Below are 15,257 nucleotides of genomic sequence, written 5' to 3'. Positions count from 1 at the left end.
TCTTCACTTGAAGAAAACAGAACATTAAATGGAAAGTAAAGCATTGTTGAGACATTAAGCAGACATTGAGCGGGTTCTCAGGAGGTAGTAACCTCCGGCCATGAGGTCAGAAGTCATAGGGATATCGTCGCCTTGACAGTCTCTGAGGCAACCCGGTAGGTGATGAAGGGGTCTGAGGATGAACTGGTTGGGCTCTCGGCTCAAAGTGAAAAACGATATCCAGTGAGACAATTGAAGATGTGGGAGATAGCAAGTCACCTGGAACACGAAGAGTCAAAGAGCGTCCATCATGGCGCACTGTTAGAGCGAAGGGGAATCCCCAACGAAATGACAAGCTGCGGTCTTTGAGGACATTAGTGAGAGGGCAGGGAGCTGCTCTCATAGTCAACGTGTATCTGGAAAGGTCCGGGAGAATCTGGAGTAAGTGACCATCAAATGTAGCTGCAGGATGTTCTCTGGCTTTCATGAGTATCTCCTCTTTTATCCTGTAGTGATGCACTCGACAAATGATGTCTCGCGGTTTGTTGGAGACTGGATCCCGAGGACGGAGGGCTCTATGGGCCCTGTCAAGTTCAATCTTGGTGGAAGGAGGAGAGTACAGGATGCCATTGAAGATACATACTAATGTTCAAGCACGATCTTGGGTGGTTACAGTTTCTGGAAGGCCTCTGATGCGGAGAGTATTCAGCCTGTTACGGTTTTTCAAATTGTCTAATTGTGATTGTAAGGCCACAATATGCATAGTGTGAGTTCTAAAAGTGTTCTGAAGAGATGTCACACACAGTATATTTAAGGTTGTGTGTTCACTGTCATTCTTATCGACCAACGTCAAAAAGCGTAACCTTGTTATTTAATATAATAAATTATCATAATTTTATACTTCATCTTTATTTTGAATGAGTAATGTATAGCAGCGCCAGGTGTGGTCCCCTTTTTTCCTATTAACCTCAAATCCTATATCCTGAGGTAACAAAACCTGTTACCGGGTTGGACCGTGGTAGCAGCTTACTATCTGGTCTTTTATTCTCCATCTGACATCAGGGTTGTGCCCGAATTAGCACAACTCCATTAGGTGAGCATACTACTTATCTCATCTATCTAGACATCCCTCCCTGCGTCATCTGCACTATGTGGCGCCGTGCATCTCTACTTTTTCTCTTTTAGCTCTGAAGAGATGCCATCATAGTTTGTTCCTTGGTGTCTACATGAGAGGACAGATAGGTCCGATTGAAATTTGGAGATTTCTTGTGTGTGCATTTAGCTATGATACATCTGGCATATTCCGCCATGTTGTCCCTGTACAGAGAAGTACGTAACAACATCTGTATGTCCGACAATTTGGCAGCTCTGTTATTCTCCTGACTTGAGGAGGTAGAGTTGACCTGTGATCTTGACTAGCTGATTTGATCTGCAGGGCGTAAGCCATCCGTGAGACCGGGTGATTCAGGAAGGTGCTCAGGTACCGGAGATTGTGTGGTCAGTAGGCTTGGGAACCCTGATAGGTGGTCCATGGGAGAAGCTATGCCATCTGGCACAAGACGAGATGGCTTAATCAGCGTGGGGGGGGGGGTCTATAATAGAGCCCCGGGTTTGACCAGCAGCGGCCCTTGGTGGAGAAATAGCCCCAATTCGTGCCGCATTACCTCCCACCTGATGCACCCCAACGTCCAGTGGTCATACTTGGGGTGATGGAGGAGATGTTGCTTCTCCTCCCTGCCCTGCAGCAATGATGGAAAGGCTGTCCGGTGATCGGTCGCACGAGCCAGGCACTTGTGTCACTGGAGGGGTCCGCAATTGAAGGCTGGACTGAAATGTAGAAACACCCAGCTGCAGCGGAACTTGCACAGCAGTCAGCAGTCCCAGACAGGGTTCAGAGTCTCCCAATGGTCACTGGCTCGGGCTCCTCCACCTTACATAGCTACATAGTTACATAGTTAGTACGGCTGAAAAAAGACACATGTCCATCAAGTTCAACCAAGGGGCGGGAAAAGGGAAGGAAAAATTTCTACACATAGGAGCTAATATTTTTTTGTTCTAGGAAATGATCTAACCCTTTTTTAAAGCCATCTACTGTCCCTGCTGTGACCAGCTCCTGCGGTAGGCTATTCCATAGATTCACAGTTCTCACGGTAAAGAAGCCTTGTCGCCTCTGCAGCTTGAACCTTTTTTTCTCCAGACGGAGGGAGTGCCCGCTTGTTTTTTGAGGGGGTTTTACAAGGAACAGGATTTCACCATATTTTTTGTATGTGCCATTAATATATTTATATAAGTTAATCATGTCCCCCCTTAGTCGTCTTTTTTCTAGGCTAAATAGGTTTAATTCTTTCAATCTTTCCTCATAACTTAAATTCTCCATGCCCCTAATAGTTTCGTTGCTCTTCTTTGTATTTTTTCCAACTCCAGGGCATCCTTTCTATGAACTGGAGCCCAGAATTGAACTGCATATTCTAGATGAGGCCTCACTAATGGTTTGTAATGTGGCAATATTACATCCCTGTCCCGTGAGTCCATGCCTCTTTTAATACACGACAATATCCTGCTGGCCTTTGAAGCAGCTGATTGACACTGCATGCTGTTATTGAGTTTATGATTTACAAGAACACCCAGATCCTTCTCAACAAGTGAATCCGCCAGTGTAGCTCCCCCTAGGACATATGATGCATGCAGGTTGTTGGTACCCAGATGCATAACTTTACATTTATCTACATTAAACTTCATCTGCCAAGTGGACGCCCAAACACTTAGTTTGTTTAAATCTGCCTGCAATTCATGAACATCTTCCATAGACTGAACTATATTACATAGCTTGGTGTCATCTGCAAAAATAGAAATAGTGCTATTAATCCCATCTTCTATATCATTAACCCCTTAAGGACACAGCCTAGTTTTGGCCTTAAGGCTCAGAGCCCATTTTTCAAATCTGACATATTTCACTTTATGTGGTAATTACGTCGGAATGCTTAAACCTACCCAAGCGATTCTGAGATTGTTTTCTCGTGACACATTGGGCTTCATGTTCGTGGTAAAATTTGGTCGATATATTCAGTGTTTATTGGTGAAAAATTGCAAAATTTAGAGAAAATTTTGAAAAAATTGCATTTTTCAGAATTTAAATGCATCTGCTTGTAAAACAGACGGTTATACCACCCCAAATAGTTACTAGTTCACATTTCCCATATGTCTACTTTAGATTGGCATCGTTTTTTGAACATTCTTTTATTTTTCTTGGACGTTACAAGGCTTAGAACATAAACAGCAATTTCTCATATTTTTAAGAAAATTTCCAAAGCCTTTTTTTTAAGGTACCTCTTGAGTTCTGAAGTGGCTTTGTGGGGCCTATGTATTAGAAACCCTGATAAAACACCCCATTTTAAAAACTAGACCCCTCAAAGTATTCAAAACAGCAGTTAGAAAGTTTTTTAACCCTTCAGGCATTTCACAGGAATTAAAGCAAAGTGGAGGTGAAATTTGCAAATTTCATTTTTCTTGCTGAATTTCAATTTTATTCATTTTTTTTTCTGTAACAAAGAAGGTTTTACCAGAGAAACACTACTATATATGTATTGTCCAGATTCTGCCGTTTTTAGAAATTTCCCACATGTGGCCCTACTGCGCTCGTGGACTAAAAGACAAGCCCTAGAAGCAAAGAAGCACCTAGTGCATTTTGAGTCCTCTTTTTTATTAGAATATATTTTAGGCAGCATGCCAGGTTTGAAGAGGTGTTGAGGTGTCAAAACAGTAGGAATCCCCCAATAGTGACCCCATTTTGTAAACTACACCCCTCAAGGAATTCATTTAGGGTTGTTGTTACCATTTTGACCGCACATTTTTTTCACAGCACGTATTTGAATTGGGCTCTGAAATGAAAAAAATGTCATTTTTTCCAATAAAATGTCATTTGTGATCAAAATTTCTTATTTTCACAGGGAACAAAATACCCCATTTTGTTGCCCAATTTGTCCTTAGTGTGGCAGTACCCTATTTGTGGTGATAAACTGCCGTTTGGGCCCATGGGAGGGCTCAGAAGGAAAGGAGCGCTATATGTTTGTTGGAGTCCAGATTTTGTTGGATTGGTTTTCGGGTGCCATGTCGCATTTGCAGAGCCTCAGAGGTATCAAAGCAATGGAAACCCACCAAAAGTGACCCTATTTTGGAAACTACACCCCTCAAGGAATTAATTTATGGTTGTTGTTAGCATTTTGACCGCACAGTTTTTTCACAGCACCTATTTCAATTGGGCTGTGACATTAAAAAAATGTCATTTTTTCCAATAAGATGTAATTTTTTACCAAAATTTCTTATTTTCACCGGGAACAAAATACTCAATTTTGTTGCCCAATTTCTCCTGAGTGCATCAATACCCCATTTGTGGCAATAAACTGCCGTTTGGGCCCATGGGAAGCCTCAGAAGGGAAGGAGCGCTGTGTGTTCTTTGGAGTACAGATTTTGCTGGTTTGGTTTTCGTGTGCCATGTCGCATTTGCAGAGCCCCAGAGGTATCAAAGCAATGGAAACCCACCAGAAGTGACCCCATTTTGGAAACTACACCCCTCAAGGAATTCATTTATGGGTAATGTGACCATTTAGACCCCATAGTTTCTTCACAGAACTTATTTGAATTGGTCTGGGAATGAAAACAAAATTATTTTTGTCAAATAATATGTAGTTTTGGCTGAAAATTTCTTATTTTCACAAGAAATAAAATACCCCATTCTGTTGCGCAATTTGTTCTGAGTGCCGCAATACCCCATTTGTTGTGATAAACTGCCGTTTGGGCCCATGGGAGGGCTCAGAAGGAAAGGACCACCATTTGGCCTACTCGGGATTTTCTAGTGCGAAGTCATGTATGCAGAAGCCCCTGAGGTACTAGTACAGTTGAAACCCGCAAGAAGTGACCCCGTTTTAAAAACTACACCCTTAAGGCATTCATCTAGAGGTGTAGTGGCCATTTTGACCGGAGACCTACACCCCATAAACTGTAATGTGGGTTCTCCCGGGTATGGCAATACCCTACATGTGGCTGTTATCAGCTGCCTGGACACACAGCAGGGCCCAGAGGGGAAAGACTAGGGGGGATAAGCTGTGCGGAGTGCATCAGGGTAAGTAAAATTGGGGTAAATTATAAACCAAGGGATGTATGATAAATTTTAAAACACTTTCATACAGAGCTCTGGTTATTCGGGACACGTGTCACATTGATATATTGTGTCCTCCCTTATCCCCCTCTTATAGCAGACTTTGCACCTCTTTTGACTTTTTCCCTTCTTGCCAGTTTGGGGAACTTCCCCTGGAAAGTGTTGCCCTGGTACGATGTGTGTGGGCTCGCTTCCAGAAGTACTGGGTGCCCCCCCTTCTTGGTCCCTAAAGATTAGGTTCTTGATAATCACCTCTTGAAATTCCAGGAAAGTTCCCGTCTGGCCTGCACATCGACGTAGCACGTACGCATTGTACAAAGCCATCTATATGATGTTCCCGGCCAGCTTCTTATACCACACCGCATGGCGCTGTAGGGCTTCAGGGCTTGATCTTACAAGTCCATCCCTTCCATGTACCTATTGTAGTCCAGGATGCAGTCTGGTTTGGGGGTGGCCTTTCCTTCATATATCCTAAACCTGTAGGTATACACGGATGCACTCGCACAGCTTATACATCTTCACGCCATACCTTGCCCTCTTACCCGGCAGGTACTCGCGGAATTGAACCCTCCCTTTAAAATGTACCAGGGACTCATCAATAGAAATACACTTCTCGGGGGTGTATGCTTGGGAAAACCGGGCACTGGAACGGTCTAATAAGGGTCTCCGTTTAGACAAACGGTCAAAACTGGGGTCATCTCGGGGTGGGCACGGCTCATTATGAGTATAATGTAAGAAGCGAAGTATTGCCTCATTTATTTATTTTTTTAGGTTACAGTTCAGTTCTGAAGTTGCTTTGAGGGGCCCATATATTAGAAACCCCTATCAAATACCCCATTTTAGAAACTAGACCCCTCAAAGTATTCACAACAGCATGTAGAAAGTTTATGAACCCTTTAGGTCTTTCACAAAAATTTAGAGCAAAGTAGAGGTGAAATTTACATTTTTTTTTTGTCAGAAAATCCTCTTTATACCATTTTTTTTATAACACAAAAGGATTTATCAGAGAAACGCAACTTAATACGTATTGCCCAGATTCTGCAGTTTAGAGAAATATCCCACATGTGGCCCTAGTGCGGTAATGGACTGAAGCACCGGCCTCCGAAGCAAAGGAGCACCTAGTGGATTTTGAGGCCTCTTTTTTATTAGGCACCATGTCCGGTTTGAAGAGGTCTTGTGTTGCCAAAACATTGGGAACCCCCCAAAAGTGACCCCAATTTGGAAACTAGACCCCTTGAGGAATTCATTGTAGTTTTCTTGGGGTGCATGCGGCTTTTTGATCAGTTTTTATTCTATTTTTAAGTGGCGTGGTGACTAATAAACAGCAATTCTACTATTGTTTTTTTTTCGTTTTTTTTACAGCGTTCACCGTGCGCTATAAATGACATATTCACTTTATTCTGCGGGGCGATACGATTACGGCGATACCAGATGTTTATAGTTTTTTTTTATGTCTTATGGCGTTTGCACAATAAAATATGTTTTGTAAACAATCATTCACTTTTTGTGTTGCCTTATTCTAGGAGCCATAACGTTTTTATTTTTCAATCAATAAAGCCGTGCGAGGACTTATTTTTTGCGTAACGAACTGTAGTTTCTATCAGTACCATTTTTCGGTACATGCGACTTTTTGATCTCTTTTTATTCCATTTTTTGGGAGGTGAAGTGACCAAAGAATTGTGATTGTGGTTCGGTTTATTATTATTTTATTTTACGGCGTTCACCGTGCGGGATAAATAATGAAATAATTTTGTAGTTCAGGCCGTTACGGACGCGGCGATACCAATTATGTATAGTTTATTTGTTTGTTTATATATTTTTATTAATAATAAAGGACTGATAAGGGAAAAGGGGGGATTTTTACTTTTATTACTTTTAAATCTTTTATTTTCTAATTTTTACACATCTTTTTTTAACTTTTTTTTCACTTTATTACTTTGTCGCACTAGGGGACAAGAGGGCAGGAGGCTCTGATCGCTATTCTAATACACTGCACTACATGCGTAGTGCAGTGTATTAGAACTGTCAGCTACTCACTGACAGCAAGCATAGTGGGTCCTGACGTTGTCAGGACCCACTAGGCTTCCGTCTATGGCATAGCCGGACGCCATTGTTTGGTGTCCGGTTGCCATAGTCACCATCGCCGGCCGCTATCGCGTAGCAGGCCGGCGATGGCAGCTTAACCCCTAAAAAGCCGCGATCTCTATAGAACGCGGCTTTTAAGGGGTTAATCAGCGGGGACACAGCGATCGGTCCCCGCTGTAGGAGCTGTGACAGCTGCTGAACAAGACAGCAGCGTCACAGCTCCTGTATGTGTCGGGAGGACGGCCGAAACGGCCGTTACTCCCGAGACGTACTATTACGGCATGGAGCGCGAACTATACAGCTGCCATGACGTAATAGTACGTCAAGGAGCGGGAAGGGGTTAATAAATAAGTTGAATAATAGTGGTCCCAGCACTGAACCCTGGGGTACACCACTTATTACCAGGGACCATTCAGAGTAGGAATCATTGACCACAACTCTCTGGATACGGTCCTTGAGCCAATTCCCAATCCAATTACAAACTATATTTTCTAAACCTATAGTCCTTAATTTACCCATTAGGCGTCTATGGGGGACAGTGTCAAATGCCTTTGCAAAGTCCAAAAACACTAAATCCACAGCGGCCCCTCTGTCTAGACTTCTGCTCACCTCTTCATAAAAACAGATTAGGTTAGTTTGACAACTTCTGTCCTTAGTAAAACCGTGCTGGCTGTCACTTATAATACTATTTATTGTCACATAATCCTGTATATAGTCCCTCAATAGCCCCTCAAACATTTTCCCCACGATGGATGTTAAGCTTACTGGTCTATAATTACCCGGGGAAGACCTAGAGCCCTTTTTGAAAATAGGCACCACATTTGCGCTGCGCCAGTCCCTTGGCACTATACCAGTCACTAGAGATTCTCTGAATATTATGAAAAGGGGGACAGAAATAACTGAACTAAGCTCTTTAAGAATTCTAGGGTGTAACCCATCTGGTCCCGGGGCCTTGTGCACATTTATTTTATTTAATTTAGCTTGGACCATATCTACATTCATCCAATTCAGTATATCAACTGATATATTAACAGCACTGGCACCGGCTACATCAGCTGCTCTTTCTTCAGTTGTATATACAGAGCTATAGAACCCATTTAGTAACTCTGCCTTCTCTTGATCCCCTGTGATCAAGTCCCCATTACCATTATCTAGGGGTCCTACATGTTCAGACCTTGGCTTTTTAGCATTTATATACTTGAAGAGTTTTTTGGGATTTGTTTTACTATCCTTGGCCACCTGCCTTTCATTTTGTATTTTTGCTAATTTTATTACATTTTTACAGATTTTATTAAGCTCTTTATATTTTACAAAGGCTACAGCTGTACCCTCAGATTTGTATTTTTTAAATGCCATTTTTTTGTCGTGTATTGCCCCTTTCACAGAAGGTGTAAGCCATGTGGGGTTTAATTTGAGTCGTTTATACTTGTTACCTATAGGAATAAATTTTGCACTATAATAACTCAAAGTAGATTTGAAAATCTCCCATTTATCATTTGTTCCATTATTTGACATTAGTTCTTCCCAGTCCATATCCTGAATTGCAGCCCTCATCCTGGGGAAATTGGCTTTCTTAAAATTAAATGTTTTTACCTCCCAGCCTGCGTTTGTTTTTTATAGTATAGGTAAAATGTAACTATATTATGATCACTGTTACCGAGGTTTTCACGAACATTGACATTCCCAACAAGATCTGCATTATTAGAAATGACCAGATCCAACAGAGCTTCACCTCTAGTCGGGTCTTGCACAAACTGGCCCATAAAATATTCCTGCAACAGGTTGAGGAAATGTCTCCCCTTTGCAGTTCAAGCTGAACCATGACACCAATTAATATCCCAGAAATTAAAATCTCCCATTATCACTACAGTACCCGCCTGTGCAGCTCGCTCCATCTGTTTATATAGCTGAACTTCCATCTCCTCAGTTATATTGGGGGGTCTATAGATTACACCAAAAGTAATTTTTTTAGTGTTTACCTCCCTTTCTAGTTCCACCCACAAGGTTTCAACCTCCTCACAGTATTCACCCACTATTGTCTCTTTCAGACTCGCCTTCATATCATTTCTCACATACAGACATACACCACCACCTTTCCTATTTGTCCTGTCTTTCCGAAAAAGTGTAAAACCCTGTAGATTTACAGCCCAGTCATGTGAAGAGTCCAGCCATGTTTCAGCAACACCAACTATATCTATATTTTCTTCCAGTGTCAAGGCCTCCAGCTCCCCCATTTTGCTTGCTAGACTTCTGGCATTTGTGAACATACACTTTAACTTGCCTGTCAGTTTTTCACTTTTATTATCAGAAATGTGATTTGACATTAATTGGGCCTTTTTATTTACACTGATGTTTTGTAACGAAAGGATCTCCTTATCTTGTTGTCTAGTCCTCTCCCCACATTCTGTTTCTCCCCCCACCAATATAGTCTGACCCCTCTCTAACCTGGCTACCCCTTTTTTTTCTACATTGACCTCCCTCCTCAGCCCTAGTTTAAATACTCTGCCACCCCAGCTAGAATTCTCTCCCCCAGCACAGCGGACCCCCTTCCATTTAGGTGCAAATCATCTGCAGAATACAGTTTGTACCCCAATGAAAAGTCAGCCCAGTGCTCTAGGAACCCAAATCCTTCTCCTCTACACCAAGACTTAGGCCATGCATTTAACTCCCTGAGCTCCCGCTGTCTTTCCTGTGATGCGCATGGCACACCTTGTGTCTGCATGGTGCGTGGACCACACCCGTTATGGAAAGATGGCGTCATTTCCGGTCTGGAGCGCGTGGCATTGTGACCGCTCCTGGTGACCGATTTCGCAGTCACAGCAGAGCACTACGCAACCCCAGAGAGTGTAAGGCTGGGAGGGGAAGCCCTCATCAGGCATTCCTCCATGGAGGAGCGGCTCAGTCGGCCATCTTGGGGTGAGTATGGAGCTGGAAGTTCCAGCGGCTCGTGCCGGTGGAAATAGGACTGAATGTCCCCCTGTGTGTCCTGTGGAGGTGACGGGGGTCTTGACTTGCCTTTTTTTGTGCTTCCCATGTTGGATATAGGCAGCCAAAAACCTGCTTTAGCGCTGGATACCAGAGGAGCTCAGACGTGCATCCTTACTCATTCATGACTTGCTACATCCCTGCAGTGCAGTTTTTTTTTACTTCGCAGCATGTCAATTTACTTAAACGTAAAGAAGGGGATTGTGATATGGAAACATACCCTGGAAAAAGCTGTGTGGTGAAACTCGAGTCGGGTCACATGCTGGACCTCGGTGTTTCTCTATATTACTTTTATCTACATACTCGTTTATTGTGTATGTTTGTGAGTATAATTAACTCTTAGTTTTTACCATTGCGTTATTACACCATTGGAGGTCGGTGTTTTTCTCTTCCCTTTTTAGAGGGAAACAGGTATGGAGGAAACAGACTCACGTTGGGAAGACATGTCCTCTTTATGAACAATGGAGATCCTTAACCCCTTCGCGCTCAGGTCAGTACTATTACGTCGCGCTAAGTACATCGTTCGCGCTCAGGTCAGTAATAGTACTGACCTGAGTAAACACGGCGCCATTTAATCCTGGCGCATGTTTGAGCTGTGATAACTGCTGTTTCCGACAGCAGGCTATCACAGCTTAGTGTGCAGGGACCGATCGCGGTGGTCCCCGCCGATTAACCCCTTAGAAGCCGCGTTCAATAGCGATCGCGGCTTCTTAGGGGTTAAGCTGCCATCGCCGGCCTGCTACACGATAGCGGGCCGTGATGGCTACTATGGCAACCAGAATCCTAACAATGGACTCTGGCTACGCCATCGACGGAAGCCTAGTGGGTCCCGACAAAATCAGGACCCACTATGCTTGCTGTCAGCGAACAGCTGACAGCTCTAATACACTGCACTACGTATGTAGTGCAGTGTATTAGAATAGCGATCAGAGCCTCCTGCCCTCATGTCCCCTAGTGGGACAAAGTAAAAAAAGTGTGAAAAAGTAAAAAAAAGTTGTGTAAAAATAAGAAAATAAACGATTTAAAAGTAATAAAAGTAAAAGTCCCCCTTTTTCCCTTATCAGTTCTTTATTATTAATAAAAATATATAAATAAACAAATAAACTATACATAATTGGTATCGCCGCGTCCGTAACGTCCTGAACTACAAAACAATGTCGTTATTTATCCCGCGCGGTGAACGCCGTAAGAGAAAATAATAATAAACCGTACCACAATCACAATTGTTTGGTCACTTCACCTCCCAAAAAATGGAATAAAAAGAGATCAAAAAGTCGCATGTACCTAAAAATGGTACTGATCGAAACTACAGTTCGTTACGAAAAAAATAAGTCCTCGCACGACTTTCCTGATCAAAAAATAAAACAGTTATGGCTCTTAGAATAAGGTAACACAAAAAATAAATTATATTTTACAAAATGTATTTTATTGTGCAAACGCCATAAGACATAAAATAAAACTATAAACATCTGGTATCGCCGTAATCGTATCGCCCCGCAGAATAAAGTGAATATGTCATTTATAGCGCACGGTGAACGCTGTAAAAAATTTTTAATAAAAAACAATAGTAAAATTGCTGTTTTTTTAGTCACCACGCCACCTATAATTAGAATAAAAACTGATCAAAAAGTCGCATGCACCCCAAGAAAACTACAATGGATTCCTCAAGGTCTCTAGTTGGGGTCACTTTTGGGGGGTTTCCACTGTTTTAGCACCACAAGACCTCTTCAAACCGGACATGGTGCCTAATAAATTAAATTAATTAAATGTCACCTCTACTTTGCTCTAAATTCCTGTGAAACACCTAAAGGGTTAATAAACTTTTTAAATGCGGTTGTAAATACTTTGAGGGGTCTAGTTTCTGAAATGGGGTGTTTGATAAGGGTGTCTAATATATGGGCCCCTCAAAGCAACTTCAGAACTGAGCTGGAAACTAAAAAATAAAATAAAAATGAGGCAATACTTCGCTTCTTACATTATACTCATAATGAGCCGTGCCCACCCCGAGATGACCCCAGTTTTGACCGTTTGTATAAACGGAGACCCCTATTAGACCATTTCAGTGCCCGGTTTTCCCAGCATTCACCCCCGAGAAGTGTATTTCTATAGATGAATCCCTGGTACATTTGAAAGGGAGGCTTCAATTCCGCGAGTACCTGCCGGGTAAGAGGGCAAGGTATGGCGTGAAGATGTATAAGCTGTGCGAGAGTGCATCAGGGTATACCTACAAATTTAGGATATATAAAAGGGAAGGACACCAGTACTCAGCCCCCAGAATGCCCCCCCCTTACTGGGAGTTAATACAAAAATTGTGTGGGATTTGGTGCACCCACTGCTGGACCAGGGTTACCACCTCTACCTGGATAATTTATATACCAGCGTCCCACTCTTCAACTGCCTCGCTTCCAGAAGTCCTGCGGCATGCGGCACTGCTAGAAGAAACCTGAGAGGCCTCCCTAAGACTCTGCTTGGGCAAACACTCAGAAGGGGTGAGAGCAGGGCACAATCTAGCAGCAACATATTGTGTGTCAAGTACAAGACCAGGGAGATGCCACACCAGTACCCATGTACCTGTACGAGGTACCAGTACAGGGACCCCCAAACTAGACTGCATCCTGGACTACAATAGGTACATGGGAGGGGTGGACTTGTCAGATCAAGTCCTGAAGCCTTACAGTACTTCTGGAAGCGGGGCCACAGGCATCGTACCAGGGCAACACTTTTTAGGAGAAGTTCCCCAAACTGGCAAGAAGGGAAAAAGTCAAAAGAGGTGCAGAGTCTGCTATAAGAGGGGGATAAGGAAGGACACAATATATCAATGTGACGCGTGTCCCGAAAAACCAGAGCTCTGTATGAAAGAGTGTTTTAAAATTTATCATCCATCCCTTTATTTTTAATTTACCCCAGTTTTACTCGCTCTGATCCACTTCGCACAGCTTACCCCTCCTCATCTTTCCCCTCTGAGCCCTGCTGTGTGCCCAGGCAGCTGATAACAGCCACATGTAGGGTATTGCCGTACCCGGGAGAGCCAGCATTACAGTTTATGAGGTGTATATCTCCGGTGGCGCATGCTGGGCACAATATATCGGACACTGAATTGGCATATATGTATAGAAAATTGCAAATTTCACTCTGCACCAACTGCTGCACATTATCTTTTACACAATACCTGTGGAGTCAAAATGCTCACTACACCTCTAGATGAATGCCTTAAGGGGTGTCGTTTTTAAAACTGGGTTACTTCTCGGGGGTTTCAACTGTACTGATACCTCAGGGGCTTCTGCACACACGACTTAGCACCAGAAAATTCCCAGTAGGCCACATGGTGGTCCTTTCCTTCTGAGCCCTCCCATGGGCCCAAACCGCAGTTTATCACCACAAATAGGGTATTGCCACACTCAGGACAAATTGGGCAACAAAATGCAGTATTTTATTCCTTGTGAAAATAAGAAATTTTAAACCAAAACTACCTCTTATTGGAAAAAAAAAAATTTTTTTTAATTCACAGCCCAATTCAAATAAATTCTGTGAAAAAACTGTCTAAATGGTCACAACACCCATAAATGAATTCCTTGAGGGGTGTAGTTTCCAAAATGGGGTCACTTCTGGTGGGTTTCCATTGCTTTGATACCTTTGGGGCTCTGCAAATGCGACATGGCACCCGAAAACCAATCCAGCAAAATCTGGGCTCAAAAGAACACATAGCGCTCCTTTCCTTCTAATACCTCCCATGGGCCCAAACGGCAGTTTATGGCCACAAATAGGGTATTGCCGCACTCAGGACAAATTTGGCAACAAAATCGGGTATTTTATTCGTTGTGAAAATAAGACATTTTGAGCCAAAACTACATCTTATTGGAAAAAAGTTTTTTTTTTTAATTCACAGCCCAATTCAAATAAGTTCTGTGAAAAAAACTGTGGGGTCTAAATGGTCACAACACCCATAAATAAATTCCTTGAGGGGTTTTGTTTCCAAAATGGGGTCACTTTTGGTGGGTTTCCATTGCTTTGATACCTCTGAGGCTCTGCAAATGCGACATGGCACCCGAAAACCAATCCAGCAAAATCTGGACTCCTAAGAACACATAGCGCTCCTTTCCTTCTGAGGCCTCCCATGGGCCCAAACAGCAGTTTATCACCACAAATTGGGTATTGCCGCACTCAGGACAAATTGGGCAACAAAATGGGGCATTTTGTTCCCTGTGAAAATAAGAAATTCTGATCAAAAATGACATCTTATTGGAAAAATTGTCATTCTTTTAATTTCACAGCCCAATTCAAATACGCGCTGTGAAAAAACTACGGGGTCAAAATGGTAACAATAACCATAAATTAATTCCTTGAGGGGTGCCGTTTCCAAAATGGGGTCAGTTTTGGGGGATTCCTACTGTTTTGGCACCTCAACACCTCTCCAAACCTGGCATGCTGCCTAAAATATAAGCTAATAAAAAAGCACCACCAAAATGCACTAGGTGCTTCTTTGCTTCTGGGGCTTGTGTTTTAGTCCACGAGCGCACTAGAGCCACATGTGGGACATTTCTAAAAACTGAAGAATCTGGACAATACATATTTAGTTGTGTTTCTCTGGTAAAACCTTCTTTGTTACAGAAAAAAAATAGAATAAAATTGAAATTCAGAAAGAAAAACGAAATTTGCAAATTTCACCTCCACTTTGCTTTAATTCCTGTGAAATGCCTGAAGGGTTAAAAAACTTTCTAAATGCTGTTTTGAATACTTTGAGGGGTCTAGTTTTTAAAATGGGGTGCTTTATGGGGGTTTATAATACATAGGCCCCTCAAAGCCTCTTCAGAACTGAACAGGTGCCTTAAAAAAAAGGCTTTTGAAATTTTCTTAAAAATATGAGAAATTGCTGTTTATGTTCTAAGCCTTGTAACGTCCAAGAAAAATAAAATAATGTTCAAAAAACGATGCCAATCTAAAGTAGACATATGGGAAATGTGAACTAGTAACTATTTTGGGTGGTATAACCGTCTGTTTTTCAAGCAGATGCATTTAAATTCTGAAAAATGATATTTTTTCTAAATTTTCTCTA

The sequence above is a fragment of the Rhinoderma darwinii genome, chromosome 5 (genome assembly GCF_050947455.1).
Source record: "Rhinoderma darwinii isolate aRhiDar2 chromosome 5, aRhiDar2.hap1, whole genome shotgun sequence".
Classification (NCBI taxonomy): domain Eukaryota; kingdom Metazoa; phylum Chordata; class Amphibia; order Anura; family Rhinodermatidae; genus Rhinoderma; species Rhinoderma darwinii.
The sequence above is the reverse complement of the archived record's forward strand: the minus strand, read 5'-3'. Positions refer to the sequence as shown.